Raw genomic sequence first — 23,846 nt, 5'->3', positions numbered from 1 at the left:
GGCTGAGAAAGAAACACTCAAGGCAGATACTCAAATGCACATGTTAGGAAGTGATATCTGTCAAGGAGAAACCTACCAATCACCGTGGAACCCAGCAAGGTCATGTGAGCCCTCTGCACCACACAGGGAGCTGCATGCTTGTGCGCATGCTAATGGGAAGGCGGGTGCAATGTGTAAGGGTCTGAGAAACATGTGTTCTATGTATGTGTGTTAACATGCAGTGACTTGCAATTTGAAAAAGTGGGTAAAACGAAGTACACTACTATGACATTATTAATCATGATTATTCTCTTTTCGAAAAACTTAGTATAAACATCAATCTTGGGTATTTAAAAGAAACTGATTTTGAATTAAAATTCAAACGACTCTTAATTATCTTAACAGTTTTTTTTAGATTTGAATTTCACTGTAAGGTTTTTAGCTTTTCCCAAGTAAAAAAGCCATAAAGTGAACTGACATTCTAGGGGATTTCATAACAAAAAGCCCACATCTCATTTCACTGTAACAAAGGCCATCACTCACTGGGGACTCCAGCCACACCCTCCAGATCTTCAGCAAAGCTGGCTGTGCTGAAGCAAAATCCCAAATGCAGGAACCATTCAATTTCTCTATGGAGGCGACCCTTTTGAAAGGCAACAGAGGAAAAGGAATTCCATAATATGACACAACCAAATGCAACCAAAGGGAAATTGTTCCTCCAACTCAAAGTCTGTTCCCTAAGCATTTATGGAGAATCAGTTTATCAGACACTACAAACACATGGAGGCGGGCTTACTTCAGGGAATCGCACAACTATATCAGCAACAGCAAAATAGAGTCAAGGAGCATGTGCCTACGCTTGGCGTGAAAGCATGTGACGGACAATGTTTTGTACAGCTTTGTCCAACATCCAGGGGTTTTCTTAAAGAAATATGAATGATTCCACTTTTTTCCTCCTCTGTTGCTGTGGTGTTCCAATAAAATGATTCTCATCCTCTCAAAGGTTTAGGTTGAGTTAACCCATGTGACTATCAAATCATCCAAATAATAACTATCACTACTGAGATGATGAGTAAAATCATCAAGATAAGGATTTTAAAATACCCTGAGTGGAAAGAAAATTAATATATTTCTATTTTTTTCTCTCCAAGACAATAGCAACAACAACAACAATAAAAACAACTATAATCCAGGTGTTAAACTAATGCACAATTCATCCATAACATCCTAAAGCCAACTAAATCTTGAGCCAAGAATCAATTGTAGGCCATGAAAAGCTGTAAAGATTTATTTTTTGTCGTTTATTGAAGAAACAGATATTTGCATGAATGCAAGACGTTCTTAGTAAGTACGCACAATTTTTAAAGAGATGTTACCAGTAGCGGTGACAGTCATTCTCTCTCTTTCTCTCTCATAGGATGGAGAGAGGTGGAGAGGCAGAGAGATTGCAAACTAGATTCCCGAATTTACTAATACATCAAGGTTTTATTTTCTGTTTTTTTTTTTTGCCTTTTTACTGAATTATTTCTTCTTAAGACATATTTTATTCTCTGAGATGGGCAACTGATGAAATCATACAAATACATGAACAAACCTGGCCCCTCTCCCTCATTTTCTATCTTCTCCCCATATTAATTGTCTCTCTAATGCAGTCTTTCAAAATGTTATTCAAATAACAGGCTACCAGATAATATTCCCTGTAAAAGTGCACCTGCATCCTTCATCTTCTCTGATGGAAATTCTGTGTGAGCAAACGCCTTAGCTAGGAGGCCAAGAGTCAAAGAGGAGGCAAAATATTACGATTTTTTCTGATTTTTGAACAAGAAATACCATCCATTTCCTACATTATTTGTGCTGTTAAAGTGAAGGTCATATCACTACTGGAAGATAAAATAACTTTAAAAGCAGGGCCTCCCCTGGTGGCACAGCGGCCTCCCCTGGTGGCAAAGCTGCCCGCAGCCTCTGCAGCACCGGTTCCATCCCAGGTATGAAACTGGCCAAAAAGAAAGGGGATAAAAAGGGCATTGGAGGGAAAGCAATTTGGATAATAAGGTTCTCTAACCCTTTCTGAAACACTTCGTTACTTTAGTTCAGTATGCCTAGCCACAGAAGCAAAAAAAATGACATACGTAACATCAGATAGGGTTTGAGAGATTTCTATTCTACCCTCATTTGTCAAAGTGAAAAATGAAGCCCTTCAGTGTTCACATAATGTCACATAAATGGAAGCATTAATTTCAAAATCCTGATCTCACATGTAGTTTATTCTCCAACAGTCTGAAATTAATTTGAAAAAATAACCCACAAATTTCAATTAAAGACACTTGTGCAATGATTTATCAACAACACAAGTGATCTCTCATTGCCACAGTGGGTTTCTGCAAAAACAGAAACCAACTACTGGCTAGAACACTTTCAGATTATATCCATGACCTATGTTTTTATACTAGCTCACTTTAAAAAACATCTATTTCCATTTTAGTGGAATTATTTATTCTCATCTTATACAGAAAGATAAGTATCAAGGTTTATTTTCCATAGCATATTATAAATAATGTTTATTTTGCTAGAAAAATAAGACATTTTTTCACAAATGCCATTCCTTCTTGAAAGAGGTATTAAAGGTGTTCAACGACTGCAGTGAGCATCTGACAACTCACTACTAAGTATGGAAGAAAAGTTTGGAACAGATTAGATCCACATACCTTTGAGGGAGGGGAAAGAAGAAAAAGAAATCACTTAAAAGACTGTGGTGTGGTGGAAGCACCTCAATCAAATCAACACTGTACTTCGAGTTCATCTTCAAAAGTCCTCTCGCAGAGCCTTCCTAGGCAGTGATCCACCCAATACATTTAGAAAAAGTGCCCTGCCATTTATTGGGTTGAATCACATGAAATGATTTCATCTTGACTTCAGATTTAGCAATAAGATATGCCTTAACCGAAATGAGAGTCACATCTCAAGAAACAAAGAAAGGTCACAAGGCAATGGAGTTCTTATTGAGATAATACCAGTATTTACCTTTTAAACCGTCAAAACGAATGGTGATCATTCTATCTAGCCCTTCTTTGTCCCTCCTACCCTCCTCTGCCCCCCCACACCCTCTACTTTCCCTAACCCAGTGTCCCATGACTGCAATCCTTGTTGAACACAAATCCTTCACTCCGGTGCAAAGGACATTAAAGAAGAAAAAATATGAAAATAGATTACCATACTTAAAAAATATATAAAACTTCAGAACATATTAGAGATTAAGATTTCAAAACCTTAAGTCTCTAAAAATCCTTAACTAGGAAGCGATTAAGAAAGTGACTTGACATATAAGCGTATCAGGAGCGAAAACAGGAAATATGGTGAGGATAAATTCACCCGGGGAACTGCTCCACAGACCTGGACGAAATCAGGACGCTCTTCCTACACCGCGAGCTCCATGTCTCCGCCACACACTCAAGTCTAACTATTGTCAGTATCACTCCCCTCGCGCCTAGAAAGAAAAAACAACACTCTGTTATCTTCTGTGCTGCGGCAGAATGGAACCATCATTTGTCAAGGTGGCTCACAGCTTCAGCAAAACTATGTCAGAGCACAGGGAGTGAGTCAAGCAGCTGGAAGACCAAAGAGATCTTTCAGGGCTGACTCATGAAACACGACAGCAGCAGCCGGGGCGGGCGTTGCAGCGCGGCCAGGACGGCGACCTGCGGCGTCACGAGACTTCCCTGCGCGTCACGTCCTTAGAGAAAGTCCAACCTGAATCCCGAAGTGATAAAGTCCCGACTCCAGCTCGCCGGGGCACGAGCGGCCTGAGCCCAGGGCCGCGGCCTCGCCCAGGCGAGCCTCGGGACCAGCGCGGCCCGGGCGCCCAGGCCTCGCGCGGCGGGCGGCAGCCGCGGGGCGCTCTCGCCACGACGGGGGGAGCAAGACCCACCACTCGGGCCGGCGCAGGCCGGCGGGGGCTGCGGGCGCGGGGCGGGCAGGGCGGGCAGCGAGGCCGCGGGAGCCGGGGCCGCCGGGCCGCGAGGCGGAGGGGCCCGCGGCGCACAAGCGGGGACCCCGCGCGGCCACTCGGGGCGCGTTGTTGACGGTTCCCGGCCGGCCCGGGAGACGCTGCCACGGCGGCCCCGTCCGCCGCCCCCGTGACGACCGCGGGGCCGCCTCACCTGGACTTGCCGACGCTGCTCTCGCCGATGATGAGGACCTTCAGGGCGGGCAGCACGTCCTCGTCCATCCTGACGCTGCTCCGCTCCAGCCCAGCTGGCCGCCCGGTCCGGCTCTCACCCCTTCACCCCGAGAACTGCCCGCGCATGCGCACCGCTCCGCGCTGCCACCACCTTTTCACACCGGGTGTGTCGGTCCCTGGAGCCGCTACAACCCAGTTCCGCCTGGAGGTTGCTCTGCATCTGCGCCAGCCCAGAGTTCCAGGCATCTTCCACAAGCGGTTAGTTCTCTTGTGCACAACCGCAGACCTGGAGGTTGGAAGTGCGTGACCTCACCCGCCTGCGCATTTCCTCCTTCCGGCCCTGGCATCCATAGGCCTCGGTTGTGTGCAGTGGGCAAAGGGGCCGAGTCCGGGGAGTGTAACGCTTTTTCAGTTTAGCTGCTGCTCATAACAGCTGTGCGGCGTCTGGAAGCACTGTGTGGAAAGGCAAATTACGGTAAAAGTAGGTCCCAACTCTACCACATGGTCAGCTAATTTATCTCGCCTTCTGAACCTGTTAGCTCGGCTCAGAAATGGAGGCCATCGTATGTCTTAGAATAATACCAGCTTCTTGGATTGCTATGAAGAGTAAGTGAGATCGTTTATGAACACACTTTGTAAACGCAAGTAAACCATATAAGTGTGACCAGGTATGAATTTCCTGATTTACCCTCCTTTAATGAAGAATTCCCTTCCTACATCTGTACCGCTTGAAAGGGAATTGTAGACTCTATAGATCCGGTGCATAAAAACTTAATGGTGGTGCAATTTCAAACCAGCTATTTCTGTTCATGAAAACTACACAACTAGAGGAATCGTGTACATGTGCTTTCTTTCCTTCACTAAGTTGTAAATCTTATTGAACGTCCCAAATCTCATATGGAAATGAAAGCTAATGGAATGCTTGGTACTTAGCAGACACTGAACAGTTCTTTCATCTTCTTACACTTGCAGCTAATGCCAGATATAATAGATTTGATTACATAAGGAAAAAGGGGAAAATTAAAGATTTTTTTTTAATCTGGGAAAGCTCTTTTGACATATATCCCATTGGTTCCTTCACTTCGTTTGGTCTTTACTCAATGCCTTCCTAAGGAGGCCTGCCTTTGTCCTGTGCACTGCCTTCCAGTCTTCCCTATACCTCTTCACATTTTCTGCACAGAATTTGCCATCCTTACATATACATGATAAATAAATTCTGCTTTATATTCATATATATTTTACTAGTTTATTTGTTCACTGTCTAATCTTCCCCAAAGAGAACAGAAAGAGCCCTGGTGTCTAGTTCCTGGCATATAATGTAAAATTATACTAGATGTTTGATGAGTGAACTGAATGAAAATTCTGGACGCCTTCCCAACTTTGAAAAGTGATATCTTTGAATTCTCAAGATTTTATCAGAAATCTTAGATTTTATCAGAAACTTATCTAATAGTTGACATAATAAGTTTTGTCATTTCTAAAATGCCAAATTTGAAACAGTCTACAAACTCAATATGCCACTACTTGCCATAGAATCGTGTTCAATTTGGCCATACTCTCTTGGGAAGGTCTTACTGTTGTCAAAATGATTTTATTCCAAGCCAAAAATATGGATGTTCAAATGTGTTGAATCCCTGAGCTAAACAAACACAACATAGACATACTGATAACATGACAGGGAGGGTGAGATATCAAAAGAATCTACAAAAGCACTAGCAGGAAAATCAGTTACATATATTCAAGTCCAAACAAGGCAAGTATCAGGACTATACTCAGCACCTGTGCCAACAGAAATTTCCTGCTCCTTTTCCTCTTTGTGCCTGCTCCAACCCAGGAAGTATTTTTGCAATATGGAAAGGAGGAAGGCATACTAGACAAATACTATGAGCAAAACTATCTTAAATAAGCTCAGAATGCTAAAGGAGAACACTGACAGGGAACACAATATATGAATGCTATAATAATATACATAGAAAACTTAGGAGGAACAAAACAAATTCTAGAGCTGAAAAGCTAAAAAAACAACCAACAAACACGCACACAATACAAACAAGTGAAACGTAGAGATGCTGACCAGATTTAGCATTGTGCTGGAATTGTTCCCCAGAGTAATTAGTCAAGGAAAAGAATAAAAAGAAACCAAGGAATAGAATAAAAAGAAACCAAGCTGTAAAGGAAGAAATGTAAAAGTATCCTGTTTCACAGGGTACATAATCAAAGATATGAAAATTCCAACATATCCACAAGAAAACTACTAGTTACAAAAAATTCAACAAAGCTACAAGATACAAGAACAACTTACAAAAATCAGCTGTGTTTCTATTTATGTGCAAAAAGGAATTGCAAAAGGAAATTAAGAGAGCAATTCTATTTAAATACCATGTATAAGAAGAAAATACTTAGGAGTACATTTGACCAAGAGGTAAAAGATGTGTACACTGAAAATTATAAACACTGGTGAAAGAAACTAAAGAAAACCTAATTTAATAGAAAGACATCCTTAGTTGATGTGAAGGATTAGTATTGTTAAAATATTAATCACCTAGCAATCTACTGATTCAACACAATTTCTATTGAAATTGCAATTTCCTTTTTTCTTTTTCAGAAATGGAAGAGCCAACCCTCAAATTCACTTGAAATTGCAAGGAGCTCAGGCTATCCAAAGCAATCTCAAAATAGAAGAAAAAGTTGCAAGACTGAGATTTCCAGATTTCAAAACTTACAAAGAGGTACTGTAATGAAAACAATGTGGTACTAGCATGCAAATAACATACAGACTGACAGAATAGAATTGGGAGTCCAGAAATAATCCATAAATATAGCCAGTTGATTGACAAGTGTTGTAAGTCTAGCAAACTGGAAAGTTCTCTTCAATAAATGTTTTTTTTTGAAAACTGGACCTTCACGTACACAAGGATGATGCTGGGACCTTACTAAATACCATAAACGAACTGAAACAGACATTGATCAATAATCTAAATAAAACAGTTAAAACAATAAAACTTGGAAACACAGGGTTAATGTGCATGACCTTGAACTTGTTAATGGACATTTAGATATAATACCAAAAATACAAGTACCAAAAAAAAAATTAGATATGTTGGATTTCATCAAAAAATAATAAAAAAAAATGTTAATCATTACAGGCCATTGTCAAGAAAGTGAAGAGACATGGCCTCCACAGTGTCGCAGAGGTTGAGTGCTGGGTTGCAAAGCTGGCCGCAGCCTCGGCAGCACCGGTTCAATCCCCAGATGCTCCCTGGCCACTGGAGCAGGGTCCCGCATGGCGCACAGACCTCTCCTGCCACCCGCTGCTCCCCTCAGCAGTGTACTTCGGTCCTTCTGCCTGCTCTACTCCCTGTTCTGGCTCTAGTGAATTCTCTTACCGTCCCGCACTTCTGACTGTACCCACTGCTTGTATAAATAAATAAATAAATAAATAAATAAATAAATAAATAAATAGATAGATAGATAGATAGATAAATAAATAAATAAATCAAAGAAAGTGAAACAGTCTATATCGAGGGAGAAAAAAATCAGCTAGTCATATAGCTGGTAATGGTCTTAATAACTGAAATATGCAAAGTGCTAATGAAAAATGCGAGAGAACAGCAAAAGGTCAATCAACCCAATTATAAGAAGGGCACAGGACTTGGATAGACATTTCTCCAAAGAGGATATACAAGAGGCCGATAAACAGTTGAAAAGACAATCAACGTGATCAGATATTTACAGAAATGTGAATCATCACCACAATGAGATACCACTTGACACCAACTAAGAGAGGTAAAATCGATAAAAGGGAAAATAATTGAGTATTGGTTTATAGGGAGACTTGGAAAAACTGGAACCCCTATCTACTGCTGGTGGGATCGAAAATGGTTTAGACTCTGGAATACAATGTGATAGTTCTTCAAATAGCTGACTATGGAATTCTCATGCAACCCACCAATTCCACTTGTAAATGATTCTCTTAACATGAGCACACCAAGCTCCTTGCAATGTTACGATTGTCAATAGAAGGAAAGACTCCATGCCCACAAAAGACCGTGAGTAACCAATTTGTGGAGCACACATACAATGGAGCACAGAGCCATCGAGTGGAATGAAGCTGTCACATGTGCACAAGGAAAAACCCTGGAAACATTATGATAAGTGAAATAAGTCAGTCACAAAAAATGTATGATTCCATTGACATAAAAATCTAAGAAAGTCAAATTCATAGAAAGAATAGAGTCAAGGTTTATCAGGACTGGAGGAGAGAAGAGCAGCAGCAGCCACTGCTCACTGGTCACAGAGTTCCTCCTTCAGGTTATGAAAGATACTGGAAACAGTCACGACAGTACGCAGCCGTGGGATGTGGCGGATGCCACAGAACTGTACACTTAAAGTGGTTAGAATGGCACGTGTTATGTTAAATATCTTACAACAAATATTTTTAAGTTTAAAAAGTAAAACAATTTTTTTTTTATCTGTGGCATGATACAATTGCAGATAATATGATCAGAAAGTATGCCATGTAAAAGAAAGGGACCACTGTCCTAGCACTCGCCTCAAATTCCAGTTTCCTAGAGAGTGATGTAAAGTAGACCACCTGTCGTAAAAATACACGCAGGTAAATAACTTTTAATTCCAATATTTGTGTATGAGTGACAAGATGTATCAAAATATTATAGCTTATTGATTGAAACATGTTACAGTTAGGTAAAATATTAAAATAGTGTGAATTATGATTTTAGAATAAATGATTAAAAAATATCCCCCACCAATCCATGCCATGCTTTCTAAGATTTCTTTCAAAAATCCAATGTTTGGGCCTCCCTTGGTGGCGCAGCAGTTGAATGGTGGGCTGTGAAGCTGTCAGCAGCCTCTGCAGCGCTGGTTAGACCCCAGGCCACCAGTGAGGTTCCCACCTGATGCAACAGACCTCTCCTGCCACACCCACTGCTCCCCTCAGCAGTGTATTTCATCATTCTGCCTGTTCTCTTACCCGCTCTGGCTCTGGTGAATTCTCTGACCCTCCCGGCATCTGACTGTGCCCAGTGCTTGTATAAATAAATAAATATATCTTTTGTTAAAAAAAAATAAGCCAGTGCTTAACATTCATGAGTATATAAATTCTCAATTTTCTCTAATATTGTGTAATCATTAATAACTGTCAAAATTTTGGCTTTTTTAAATGACGAGTAGGTTGCTATCTTTTGCTATATAAATGCAAAGTATAATTTCAGCAAGGCCTGGTATTCAAAACCTTTTCCCAGCAGGTGTCTCTCACCAGGCCTGGACACAAGTATTAGCAGGTTTGTTCTTCATCTGAGGTGCCTGGCAGGATGCTAGAAAATACTTGAGAAATCTGAGCTAGTTGTGTTTATCAAAAACACTAGGGAACATCAGCTTAGGTTTTTTTTTTTTTTTTCCAGTGACACCAAGCAAGTTTTCAGGAGCTCCAGAAACAGCAGAGACGTGTAGTGAGAGCATTCTGACTAGAAAAACGAAAGGAACCCTGAAGATCAATGTCAGCCCTGAACACACCCACCCCTGGGGTGTAGAATGAGTGTTTTCCACTAGAATGCGACCCAGTATCTAGGCTGGCGGCTTCCCTTGGTTTCCCTTGAGGAAAGCTGGCTTAAGCATCAAAGAGAGTGGAGCAGACCTGGTTTTAAGTCAAGGCCTCCGCCAAGTAGCCAGGCGTGCACACATCCCTGGAAAGGTCTTATCCCTCCCACCTTCTCCTCCCTCTAAACCCAGCCCCAGGCACCTGGATTTGTTTATTTTTATTCAAGAACTGGGGTAAAGGCCAGATGTGCGGCAGGTTGAGAGGATTCACTAGAGACAGAGCGGGGAGTGGAACAGGCAGATTGACTGAAATACACTGCTGAGGGGAGCAGCGGGTGAGACAGGAGACGTCTGCCGCGCCATGTGGCCGGGGCCGCAGAAAGCTCCACAGTGTAGCGCTCAACCTGCTGCTCCACTGGGGAGGCCCCACTTTTCATTTTAAAAGTGAAGAGAAATCGAAATACTAATGAAATGTTAGTTATGAAAGTTGAATAGTTAGATTACAATCAAGAAAAGTGGATATTCAGAAGAATAAAAAATATTGCAGATAAAGAGGTGACCACATAGTGACAAAGAGTTTGATTTATGGGACAATCCTAAAATGTGAGGTGATTATAGTCTCAAAATGTTTTTAAAATTACAGAACAGAAGAAAATAATGAAAATTACAATGGATGTGCATAAATTAGAGACTTGATCAATAGAGAAAATCATTGCAATCAAATGACTAAAATAAGAAATGAAAGATTACCATGGATCATTCGGAAATTTAAACAATTGTAAGAAATTATTCTGAAAAATGACATGCCAACAAATTTTGCACAGTGGAAACAGGCAAAAATCTTGGAATAGCAATGGTACCAAGGCCAAATGGACAGACCTCTCTCTAGTAAGGGAATGACTCAGTCAAAGAAAAGCCTCTTTGAGCATGCTTTTTTTTTTTTTTTTTTTTTAAATAGAGGCATGTTTTTATTTTATTTATTTATTTGTTTGTTTGTTTTTTGTTTATACATGCACTGGGTACAGTCAGAAACGCGGGAGGGTGAGAGAATTCACCAGAGCCAGAGCAGGGAGCAGAGCAGGCAGAAGGACCGAAGTACACTGCTGAGGGGAGCAGCGGGCGGCAGGAGAGGTCTGCGCGCCATGTGGGACCCTCCTCCGGTGGCTGGGGAGCAGCCGGGGATCGAACCGGCGCCGCAGAGGCCGCGGGCAGCCTCGCAACCCAGCGCTCAACCGCTGCGCCACCGGGGAGGCCCTTTGAGCATGCTTTTAACTGGGCTTTGGAAAGGCGGGTGATGAACAGTTCCTATTATAAGGATATTTGCCTGGCGTTTTCCCATGGTTGCATTAATAGTAATTGTTTTTTTTTTTTTTTAATTTAAGTTAAAAAAGCATTTTCATAAAATCTCCAGATTATAAGACTACTCTATCCAAGAGTTTATGGGAATATCTTTTACAGTCTCTTAAAGGAGAAATAGATTTTGAATGTTGGTTTTCCATAAAGTCATGGCTGAAAGGGGAGGGGCTGCTGGCCTGTTGCCTTCGGGGCCTGTGGACCTTTGACTTCCCCAGGAGCAAGGCCACCTCCATCCTGGCTGCATTCATGGCGTCCACACTGTGGTCGTCGTTGGGGTCATGGGCTCGCTTCTGTGTGTGCTCACGCCTCTATCTCCCGCCTTCGGTCTCTGCAGGGCGGCAGGGGCATCGCTGGCGTGATGGCCCTTGGCCCCTGGGCCTTCTACGCTTTGCTGGCTGCCTTCGGCCCGCCCCTGCGGAGTCTGCCACTGGCCTGGGCTGGGGCTCCACCCACTCCCAAAGGCCTTGGGAACCTCCTGCCTCGGCCCCTGCCTGCCCGCCCAGGTGACCACCAGCCCCAACTGAGGGCTACTGGTCGTCTGCACGGAGACCTGGCGCACCCAATACGCATGCATACACGTGCTTGCCCGCGGGCACACACAAATACTCACATGCACACACACAGGGCCAGCCCAGGGCAGGCAGCCAGTGCCTTCCATGCTCCAGACGAGAAGGCTGGTTCTGGCTGTACCACTGGGGGGCCATGGGTTTCATTTTTTTGGTTCTGGGGCTGGTAGTGGGCCCTGGTTGTGCCTTTGGCTGGCCACTGTGTGGTTTGTGCTGTGTATTTCATGGGCAAGTTTTGGGGTTGGGCGACTATTTTTGGAGTATCAGGAGTGGGTAGAGTGCTGTGGATTATGGCAGAATATAGGAAGGTGATGGAAACAGCTAGGAAAACAACCCAACTGTTTCAAACACTGATGAATCTACCCATGTTGGGGTTTGCCTTTCATTTGGGTAGAAAGCAGGATGCTTGAATTTAAATGGGTAAATTAATCCTTGGAAACCTGGGCAGGGAAAAAGGGGTGGGTGGCCACAAGTTGATGGTACTCAGGACCAGTCTCGTATCCCAGCGGGCACCTCCCAGGAATGGCCAGAAGTTGATGAATCCCTATAGCAGTTGGTGCAGGCCATATACGAAATAGAAGAGACCTTAGGTAATATAGCGCCTGCGAGGCAGAAGGGGCTGTATGTGGGTGGTTCTCACAGCTCTGTAAGATTCTAGGCACAAAAAGTGATCCAGAATCCAGCAACTGCAGGACTAGAGGCAAGATCTGCAACAGTGTTTGGTGATTCTTGGGTAAGAAGTTCAGAGAAACCAACCCACCGTTATGAAGACGCCAGACTCCTTCTCAGGAGAGGAGGAGAGGGAGTCTGGCCCTTTGTCCGAGTGTCATCCAGTAGTGGCAAACCAAGCTGCCACCCCAGAGTTGCCAGACTCCTCTGGAGAGGAGGAGAAGGCTGGCTCCATGTTCGGGCTCTCCAGGTGTTGTCTCCGAAAATGAAGCAAAGGTGGCCCATGGCCCCGGGGTTCAGGCTTCTGGAACAGCACAAATGACAGAATTTACTGGATACTGACCATACACCCAGGTGGAACTGGTGGACTTGGGCAACAATTCTGCCAGAAAGCAGGGCAACCGTTGGCATCATGGCTGCTACATTTGAGGGACGTGGGGGTGGAATGGATTATTTGTATGGCACAAGAGATGGAGAGACTGGCCTCAGGGAATTACACCCATCCTTGAGACAGAGGCTGCAGAACAGCCTGTGGTATGGCCAAGGCAATCATATCCTGCTGAAATGGATAATGGCTGCCATACGAACAGTATGGGCTGATGCAAGAGATGTGCCAGAGACAGTGAGCAGATGGCAGACGTATGTCGAGCTGGTACATGCACTTTGGGTATTGGGAATGTGGCAGGCCCTGTTCAATGTGAATACTCGTGGTCCCAATGGTGAGCATTTCACAGCAGGGATGAGAGATTCGGTATTAACAAGTGTCCTGTTGTCCTCATTTGGATTCCCTCATGGCAGTTCTTGCACCCTATGTGGAACGTCAAATACACAATGTCACAACAACAATAGCTAGCTTGGGTGAAGTCAAGAGCCAGCACTCTCAAACTCAGAAAGGAATATATATAATTGTTGAACAATCAAGAGGAATGCCAAGGAGGGCAAGAAAGCTTCTTGGCATCACACAACCTGTTAAAGTTACCCGTAATCAAATGTGGACAGATTTAGTGAGAGCAGGTGTAGATAACACTAAAATACATGCAAAGCCCAGTGCATATTTGTTAGAATTATGGAAACAGCTTCAAGAAGACCAGAGGCTCACACTAGTGAGAAGGACTGCTGCTAAGGGGGAGCCTGGAATCTCCAGGCCTCAGGCACGAGCCCTCCAACTAGAAGACCACCTGCTGCCGACCCCATCCTTGGGCGATGTCCTGATCACTTTCGAATAGGTTGAGGGCCAAGGAACCTGTCCTCAGGGGATGGGCAGGGACCGGAGGCCACATGTGGAGCTTAGCATCCTCTGGTTCCCGACTAATGTGCAAAGGGTTTTAGCTCTAGTAGACACAGGAGCAGAATGTACTCTGCTCTGTGGAAATCCAGAAAAATTTCAAGGGTCTTCTTATAAACATTTGATGGCTATGGAGGCCAGAGTGTCAAGGTGACAGCAGTGAGACTATCCCTGGGGATTTGGTGATTACCCCTGAAGGAGGATAAAGTATATGGATCTCCCATCCCAGAGCACATCCTGGGAGTGGATGTACTACGTGGCTTATGGTTAGAGATCACAGTGGAGAATTTCTCCTTAGAGTGTGTGTGATAAAGGCAGTGGTGCGAGGACACGCTAAGCATCCACCCATACAACTGCAAGTCCCTAGGTGAGTGACTAATACCAATCAATCTCGGCTGCCTGGAGGCCACAAGAAAATTATGGGCACAATATCAGAATTAGAGAAAGTGGGCATTGTGCATACTGCCCACAGCCCCTACTATTTGTCGATGTCCGGCAGTCCTGTGGGACCCCACTTAGCAACCTGTCTCTTGGCAAGGCGGCCACAGTCCTGACTGCCTTCAACATCCTCGGTGGTCTGTGCATGGACGGGGACACCCAGGACTCAGATGACATCTCAGCATTTCCTCGAGGCCGAGGTCTCCAGTTTGTTTGGTTTTGTTTTTTAGGTCAAGTCGCATTCCAGCAAAGCAGTTGAGAGAGCAGAAAAGGGGTCTGGTGTGGCATCGACCCCCCATTTGTGTGCTATCTTGGTCAGTGAGGGGAGACTCTTTCCACAAGAGGGCAGCAAGTCACCGTGTCCAGCCTTTGCGAAGCAACAGCTTGGGTGTGTTTTTGTCAGGGGAAGGGGCCTCGGAGGGAGGCAATTGTCATTCCTTGGGACAGAGGCAGCAGACACCGAGATGACACAGTGGGGATGAGGAGGGTCAGCATGGGGTCCATCAGAACAAGTGTGGGTTCCAGACACCCCACTGGTGATGAGGACAGCCCAGCACAGCTGCCTCAGGAACATCCTCAAATGTGTCTCAGTGCAAGTGAACACTTCAGGGAAGCTGAAACAAAGCAATCCAAGAGGTGAAAAAAACCCACACATACTGTCCTGGGACAAAAAAGTAAAGCATAGACCCGTGGGCACTGATATCTCCATGGTCACATCCTGGGGTGGACGGACGGATGGCCAAACAGAGTTTGCCCTTCCCTTGTTCCCAGGAAACTTGTGTGACCACCCCCCCAAAAAAAAAAAAAAAAAAAAACAAAACAAGAATAGATTTAGAGTCAGAAAGCATGAAAAAAGTTTCTTCGGAGGCACCTTCCTGCCCAAATGAGCCTGTGCTTCTCTCAGCCCACCTTGTGCCAAGCCGCTGAGGCGGTGCTCCCCCCTCCCAGGCCACCCACATGTGACTAGGCAGCCCTCGCTCTCCACAATCCTGCACCTTCCAGCGACAGTTCTCTTGGCGTGCTGGTGTCTGGGCCGATGTCCTGTACTCTCAACTCCCTCTTTGGAGTAAACCTGCCCTCTTGGATGGAGGGAGATTTAGAGATAGAGACAGAGTTCTATCTCTATTTAGCATCTGTTCATTTATTTATCTTTTAAGATCTGTTTATTTTTGCATACAAGAGCTGAGGTGTAGGCCAGAGGAGCTGGGGCGTGAGAGGATTCACCAGAGACAGAGTGGGGAGCAGAACAGGTGGATCTACTGAAATTGAGGGGAGCTCCTGGTGAGCCAGGAGAGGTCCGCTGCACCATGTGGGTCACTCCCAGGCAGGCAGCGCAACCAAACTGGCCCCGTGCTGCAGTGGCTGGCGATAGCTTGATGGCGCTCCCTTTAACCCTGCGCCACCCGGGAGGCCCCTCTATCATGCATTTATCAAGAAAATGGTTCCTCCTCAGGACACGGGCCACCCTACAGAAGCCACAGCAAACAGCGTGGGCTCAGGGCGGCCCTCTGGAAGGGGACTCCTGAGACAGGGGCGGGGCCGGGGCTGAGGCGCCCGCTCTGTTGTGCCTGAGCCTGGGCATTCTGGGCAGACAGACGGAGGGAAGAGATCTGAGACATCTGCGTGGGACAGGGGCCCCCACGGCGCTGTCTGTTCACAGAGCTGGACGCCGCTTCCTCCGAACAGAACGTGCTGGAGTCAGCCCCCTCCGAGCGGCCTGTGGGGCCGAGCAGAGACCAGGCGCCCCCCACGCACAGCAGCTCACTGTGTCTCCAGGAGACAGAGACTGCCCGGGCCCTTTTTGGAGCAAACTTGGGCTCTGGGGCGCCCCTGCGTGTGCGAGGCGGGGTGTGCGTGAGTGTGTGTGCGCGTGTGTGTGTGAGGGGTGATGATGGGGGTGGGTTGTGGGCCTGGCCATGCCAAGTGAGCCCATGGGGGGCAGCCCCCCGCCCCCCGCGGCACTGGGGCCAGCTCGGCCCCTGGGTCCCTGCGGAACCGCCCGCGCTGTGACCCGGGGCCCGCGGCAGAGGCCCGGGCTGGAGAGCCCAGAGCGGCGCGAGCAGCGCCTCTCCCTGGGGCCGCTGACGCTGGGCGGCCCTTGGCTCCGGGCGGGCAACCAGGAGGCTTTTCTCGGCGCACGTGGGCGTGAAGGGACGCAGGGACCCGGCTCCGTCCCTGAGCGGGAGACCCTGTCCCTGGCTCTGCTGAAGCTGACCCTGAGCGCGTCCCCCCCCACCTCGCCTCTCCCGGGGTGCGGGCTCCGGGCTCCTCCGGGGCCCAGACCTTGTGGCTCCGAGCTTCTGGCCATGCTCCACTTGCCGGGCCCCGCCTTCATAGGGCGGCTGCCGCCCTCCCAGGCCCGCCCCGCCCCATCCTGGCCCTACCTGCCCCAGCCCCGCCCCGAGGCGCAGCACCCCCATCCCACGCCTGGGGGCGGGCGAGCGGCAGAAGCGGAGTCGGGCATTGGCTTCCTGGGCAGGGCAGGGACAGGCGCCATCGTCCACCCTCCTCTGTCCTCAGCGCAGTTCCAGACGCTCGTTAGTGGGGTCGTTTCCCTGAAGACTCTTTCTGTCTGGTCGCTGTCAGGGGAGAGAAACACAGCTGAGCTTCGCTGTTGATTTTGTGTCCTGCCACCTTCCTGATTTCATCTTCTCCAAGTTATTTATTTTTTTTTTTTGTGCAGTGACAGAGACTTGGAATCAAAGATTGCTGCTGTTTCTACCACAGCCCGGGTTGTCCGCCACACCCGAGGCAGCAGGTCTATTGGTGGAATCTCCACACACAGCCTCTTCCTGAGACCGGAACCCTCAGCAACATGGCCCTGGAGGGATGCGACCTCGGCCCTGGCGGTGACTTCCTGGGAAATGCCGGCTGCCTTTCTTCCTGCCACCCTCCTGTTGCCCAGTGAAGACAATCAGGGATTGACTCTGATATGCGCTTTGATCAGATCAGCATGCTCCAGAGAGAGCCGTGGCCACCTGCTCTCTCACAGGCATCTGATGGAGTTCAGCCTAGACGGGAGTGATCCCTGAGTGGCCTTCACGGCAGACCCTTCAGGCCTGTCTCCCTGGCAACTCCCCCTCCCCTGGCCTCTGGATTCAGCTCCCCTCACCCTCCTGGGATGGCTCAGTCTCTGACAGAAATGGCATCCTTCCATGCCTCTTCCAGGAACCTCCTGGAGTAGGAACTGAACTCAGAGCAAACAAGTTAGCGTCAGAGGAGGGGTGCCTGTGCAGATCCCTAAGCCGTGGGCAGTGCCTTTTTTCTCATCTGCAGCCTGGGCCCCTCACCTTGGCCCTCCATCATCCTTGTCAGTGTCTTCTCTGTTCTTCTGGAGAGGCCTCCTGACAAGGAATTGACTGTCCTTTCCTTCACACGCACAGAAATCTTTCATAGCAGAGCATGCTTTGTCTCTACACAGGGATTCCCAGCAGCCTTCCTCCAGCACAGATTTGAAGTCACCCGCATTGCATTGTGCTTTCTTCACACCATGCCATTGTGCATTTTCTTTTTTTTATAATAAATTTTATTTTTATATTCCCCATACAATTGCAACCCCCTTATTTTGACTCCAATCCCTCCCCTCCCGCCCCTACCCCCATAGAGTGTCTCTGGTTGATATTTTTTTGTTGATTTTGATTTTCACTTTCTTATAGTTATTAATTTTCCTGGTCCCTTATTTAAGTTTTCTAGATTCCTTCTATGAGTGAGACCATCCGGTATTTTTCTTTTTCTTTCTGGCTTATTTCACTGAGCATGATCCCTTCCAGCGCCATCCGTGTTGCTGCAAATTACATGTGTTTATCTTTTTTGAATGCTGAGTAATATTCCATGGTATATAAGATGTGGTACATATATACCATTGTGCATTTTCACCAAACTATCCCAGGGGGATACAACCTAGGACCCAGTGAGTGGCCGTTATGGTGTCCACATGCTCATCCAACCCACGGGCCCATTTCAGCTCCCATCACCTGCCCTGCCCATGTGATCAGGTCTTAATTCCATTCAGATCCTTTTTTGTCACTGCTCCTGAGACCTTTCCTCACTTTCACAGGGATGAAGAACAAGGACGGCTCCTGCATGGGTGGCCTCCTTGGTGGCCTCTTTCAGTCAGGAGGTCTTCACGTCTAGGCCTCCTTTTCTTTCTACTTTTATTTCTGTCAGTTTTTCACTGGCTGTATTGACAGCGTATGCTGAAGACAAAGCCTGTCAGCCTCAGTGCTTTGGCCCCTGAGGGTCTGTCTGCTTGAAGGGCCTGTTCCCTCACTTCCTTCCCCTCCTCAGAGGGGCCTTCCCAGGACACTTTGCTCAAACACACCCCTTTCTGCACTGTCACCTCTTTTCAGCCCTCTCTCCATCACACCTTTTCATCCCTACCTGGCATGGCTGCTCCCCACACTGCACGTCCTTACCCCGCAGATCTGTGACCATGTGGGCAGGCGGTGCTCGCTCCAGGTGCCTTGGCCTTTCCTCCTTCTGGGTGGACTGGACACCTTCACCCCATCCTGACAGCCGTGAGCACAGAACATCTTGCCACCTATGTGTGTCGTCTTCATTGACTTCACAGTGTAGGGCAGTTTCCAGGGTATCCATGGGTCTCCTGGGGATCCCCAATCAGTGCAGGTTCTGACCCACTCGGCTGCTCAGGAATGCATGAAGCTGGACCTCTGTGATCCTCCTTGCCCATAAAGCAACACACCAAAGCCTGACAGTTTTCCACATCCAGCCCTCTCTCCCCCTAGTCCTCCTGAAAGTACTCCCCAACGCTGCCATAGGCCGCCCACAGGGAGATACTCCTCACTTTGCCTTCCCTCTGGGGTCTCAACTTTCTCCCCAGATGAAATCACAGAGGGTGCTGCCCCACCGATCCTGCTGGACCAGGTTCATCCCCTCCCCCAATCCCTGCCCACAGGCCCGGGCTGGGACTTCTCTCCAATTCTTGGGGGGCTCCTATCGGGAGGATGGGACTCACTCATGGTGGCAACACCCACCTGACAGTCCCGCTGCATAATGGCAGTGTGGAAATTCAAAGTGAAATAGAAGTAAATAGCCTGTGTTTTCTCCAAAGATAGTGACTATCTAAAAATTCTAAGATAAGTGGGGAAGAAAGTGTTCTTACAATCTTTGGTGGAAATGTTGGTTAGGATATCAATTTTGTGTGGTCTATGTGCAAATCCATTTCAAAATTGCTCAAATGGGTTGAGCTTAAGATTAGAATATTGGTTGTCATCATTGCTACCTTGAAAGTCACCAATTGTAAAAACAATAACGGGCCCTGATGGACATTGCAACCGGTGTCTGCATTGTATTTGTGATGTTCTTTCATTGACGGCTGACATCAGTTCATTTGGAGTGAAATGTTTTCAGCTAAAGATAAAATTCCTTTTTTAAAAAAGAGGCTTTAGACATTGATGTCATTCTCAAGGTTTCTTGAAATGGCTCTGGTTATTCCCAGAGGTTTTTTTTTTTTTTTTTTTTTTTTTTTTTATCGTTCCTCATTTCTTAATTTAAGTGTTAGCACCCAAATAAGTTAGCATGCTTCTGATGTTGGATGGTTGGCAAACCTGCCCAAAAGTAAGACCAATGCTGAACTTCCACAAAATTGTAAACATATATTTTGCCACCGCCATCTCTCATGTTGACTGTGGAATTTCTGCTAACATAATCAGGATTGGAGTTCTAGGATGAGACAAAAAATGAAAGCTTGCTGTTGGGCAAGACATTGAGGGTGGATATTGTTGCAGGTGGCCTTGATGTCCCAGCCAGATAAGACACTGGCAAGCAGCAAGATAAAGGGCCTCACACCGTGGGACCCAAGCTAAAGAGCCTCACACCATGGGGCTGAAGATTTAACATCCCTTTGTTTTTTTTTTTTTTTTGTTCTTGGTCATAAAAAGAGAAAAATTCTCAGAAAGTACATTAGGCAATAAATTATATGTATCAGTATACTGCAAGCAAATGGCACAGAAAATTATCTGTTTAGAAATTATTTATTAAACAATTTGGCCCACTTGACAGTGGAAGACAATTTATTGTCCTTGACACCACAAGATGGTCATGTGGAACTCTTGATGGTGCAACAGGACAGTCGTAGACACTGGGCTTGAACTGACACAGATACAATAAAGACTTTACATGTTGTTTCAAATTTGTTCTGTACAGAGGAATCCAGCTGCAATGGGTTCCTACTGTCAGAAAGCTGCTGAAAACAGTTAATCCTGTCATGACTCCCAAGAGACCATTTAGGGAGGCATCTGGTTTGACACAAACTGAAAGCTTCCTGGAGACCACCTGTCTGTAGATTGCAGATGAGAAGAGTAACATAAAAGGATCTCTTTCAGCTAAATACTGAACTTTCAGAGTTAGTGCTATTTTTTTTTCAGTGTGATTTAATATTGTCCTCCAAAAGTACTCATGGGAAGCATTTGGAGCACAAGTGGTTGTCCTTCATAACAAGAGAATGTAAAAACTCAGAAGTGAGATATCTGTGTGTTTTAATCACTCTTGAGAAAAATTTCATAAAAAGTAACTCTTTTAACTAAATATTGAACTTACAGAGTTAGAACAGGTTTTCTTTGAATAACACCTCTTGACCCAACAGCACACTTGGAGGTATTTGCAAAAAAAGGTTCTTTTTTCTCACAACAAGAAAATATGAAAACACACAAGCAAGACATCTGTGTATTTACCTACTTTCCTGGGAAAAGTAACAAACAAGTAATTCTTTCAATGAAATATCGAACTTTCAGAGTTAGACAGGTTTTCTTTGGAACAAACACCTCCTGTGCTCAAAAGCACTTTAGGAGTAATTTTGAGCACAAGTGTTTTTCTCACAACAAGAGAATGCTGATACACACAAGTGAGATATCTGTGCATTTTACTTACTTTCTTGAGAAAAATAACATAAAAAAAAACTCATCATTGACTTTCAGAACAGTGCATTTTTTCCAGTGAGATTCAGCATTTTTACCAAAAAGCACTCTTTGGAGGCATTTGGAGAACAAATATTTATTCTCATAACAAGAGAATGTAAAAAAAAAAAAAAAAAAAAACAGATGTAAGATGTCTTTGTATTTCACTTATTTTTCTTGAGAAAAGTAATATAGAAGTAAATCTTATAACACCACGTATATTAGATATTTGCATATGCATCTTCCCTGCACCTGGCATACTCTTTGTATCAGTGAGGTATCACCGTCAAAGCCATAATATTGATAATAAACTGGAATGACCCTTCTGTGTGTTCCAGTAGTGCCCTGTATTGCATCTATGTTGGTATATATGATTCATGGCAATTGCCTGTTTGTTTCTTTTTCTAGTTTACAGTGTATGCCTGTTGAGGGTGGGCTGTGTCTTGTTAAGTTACTTAATTACAAAGCCTTTTAGCTAAAGAATATAATACTTGAGTGAGCCCAGAGAGGAATGGGCATCCAAGGCCGGGGCAGACCGTGTGTGCAGGAAAGTGTGTCTCTGACTCGCCATTTTAAAACAGGAACCTTCCTTCAATAAAGACTGCTTGAAACTGGGAGACGGCTCCTTGCACTGCCAGAGGTGAGCTGAAGGCACCCACAAGCCTGGTCCCACCTGGCAGGAGATGGAGCCCACTGGGAGATCCACTGATTTAGAGCCCAGAGTGCAATCCAGCTGCCCCACCTCCAGGGAAGTCTGTGGGACTTCAAGACACACCTTTGGAATTAAACAAACACAGAAGGAGGAGATATACTGTGATGGCGACCATTAACATACTCAAAGTACCACTGCCTCACTGGACTTCTGGCATAACAGTATTTGACTCAATTGGACCGCCAGTGTCCGAAATCCCGGAGAAAGCACACCAAAAAGATGCTGGCCAGTACCAGCAACACAGTGCCCCAACACATAGGGCGAATTAGGAAACAGGCAGCAGGGAAAAAAAAAAAAAAAAACTACATGCAACCTAGCAACTCCTCAGGAAAAAGACACACCACAAAAAGAAAACCAGCCACCAGATTGCAACGACAATGATTGGAAGAACTTCTGAGCCTTCCAGAAAGAGAATGTAAAATTGTTGTGATGAAAAAACTGAAAGAAGTTATTAAGGAAAATAAACTCAGAAGAATAAAATTGAGTCTGTAAAGAGAGAAATGAAGGAAATGCAAGAGAGAAAAGGATTAACAGAGAGCTGAAGAATGCTGGGAAAAGCAGTGATAACAGAAGGGTGAAATGGAAGAATGATTAAGCACTCTCGAAGACACAGAAATAAAAATAACCAAAACAGAAAGGAAAGAGAAGTAGGAATGAAAAAGACTGAAGAAAGACTTCAGGAAGGAAATGAGGAAAGACTTGAGGAAAGGAAATGTAAGAGTTATATAAATCCCAGAAGGAGAGGAGAGAGACCTAGGAACAGAGAAAATATTCAAGGAAATAATTGAAGAGAACTTCCCAAACATGAAGAAGGAGCTGGAAATCAACATACAAGAAGCAAGAAGAACACCAAACTTCCATGATGAAAGGAAAAAATACAGCAAGACACATAATAGTAAAGCTCCAAGAATCCAAGACAAGGAAAAAATAATGAATCTGACAAGAGGTAATAAATAGATAACATACAAAGGAAAACCAATCAAGCTGACATCAGACTTCTCTGAAAGAAACACTACAGGCAAGGAGAGAGTGGAGGGACATAGTCAACAGACTCTAAGACAACAAATACCAACCAAGAATACTCTATCCTGCAAAGCTTTCTTCCTCTATGAGGAAAGAATAAGGACCACCCAAAGAGAAACTCTGGAATTCATTACCACTAAACCCCCACTCCAAAAAATACTACAAGGAGTCCTAAAGCTAGGACCAACAGAGGATGAATAACACCAAAACAAGGCCAAAAAAGTTATTAAAATGATAAATAAATAAAATCAGAGGAAAGCCAAACACAATGGCAAATACGATGCTAACATATCAATATTAACTCTAAATGCAAATGGACTAAACTCCTCAATTACAAGACACAGAGTCGCAGCCTGGATTAAGAACCAAAACCCAACCTTTTGTTGTCTCCAGAAAACACATTTAACTACAAAAGATAAAAATAGACTCAAAGGTAAAGGATGGAAAACAATCCTATAATCAAATGGACCAAAAAAAGAAGGCAGGAACAGCTCTGCTTATATCAGATAAAACAGATTTCAAACTCAAAAGGTAAAAAGAGACCCCAATGGTCACTACATCGTGATCAAGGGAGAATACATCAAGAAGAAATAACACTCATTAACATATACTCACCAATGAAGGAGCACCAAAATATATCAGACGACTATTATCATCTCTGAAAACAGACATCAGAGAAAACACATATGTAGTAGAGAGTTTCAACACACCACTATCAACAATGGATAGATCAATGAGACAAAAAATAAGCAAGCACACTTAAGCGCTAAATAAGCTCATGGGCATAAAGACATCTATAGAACACTAAACCCCCAAAAATCTGAGTACATATTTTTCTCAAGCACACATGGATCATTCTCCCAGGATTGATCACATACTGGACACAAAACAAACATCAAAAAGATACACCAATATTGAAATGATATGAAACATCTTCTCTGACCACAAAGGCATCAAACTATAAATAAACCATAAAAAAGGCAAGGGACTCTCCTACCTCATGGAGATTGAAACCACACTACTGGAAGACCACTGGACTAAAGAGATCAAAGAAGAAATTAAAAAATACTTTGAGTTGAATAACAAGGAGGACACCAATTTCCTAAACATATGGGACAGCAAAAGCAGTAATAAGAGGAAAATATATAGCAATAGAGGCTCACATCAAGAA

The 23,846-nt window shown here is 45.1% G+C and overlaps 2 long non-coding RNA genes across 2 annotated transcripts in view; one reads left to right on the top strand and one right to left on the bottom strand.

Moving 5' to 3' along the window:
- The first annotated feature begins 4,544 nt into the window (after positions 1-4,544).
- On the top strand, positions 4,545-10,005 carry LOC129145741 (uncharacterized). Its single transcript, XR_008551736.1, has 3 exons — positions 4,545-4,762; positions 6,762-6,885; positions 9,577-10,005. It is a non-coding gene; the product is annotated as an uncharacterized LOC129145741 (long non-coding RNA).
- The window catches only part of LOC119245217 (uncharacterized), a 57,668-nt gene continuing 43,035 nt past the window's right edge, over positions 9,214-23,846 (bottom strand). The window contains exon 4 of the long non-coding RNA XR_008551723.1: positions 9,214-9,224. This is a non-coding gene — a long non-coding RNA (uncharacterized LOC119245217). The remainder of the gene's footprint in view (positions 9,225-23,846) is intronic.

This window comes from Talpa occidentalis, unplaced genomic scaffold (genome assembly GCF_014898055.3).
Source record: "Talpa occidentalis isolate TD23 unplaced genomic scaffold, MPIMG_talOcc4v2.1 talOcc4.14, whole genome shotgun sequence".
Lineage (NCBI taxonomy): Eukaryota > Metazoa > Chordata > Mammalia > Eulipotyphla > Talpidae > Talpa > Talpa occidentalis.
The sequence above is the reverse complement of the archived record's forward strand: the minus strand, read 5'-3'. Positions and strand labels throughout refer to the sequence as shown.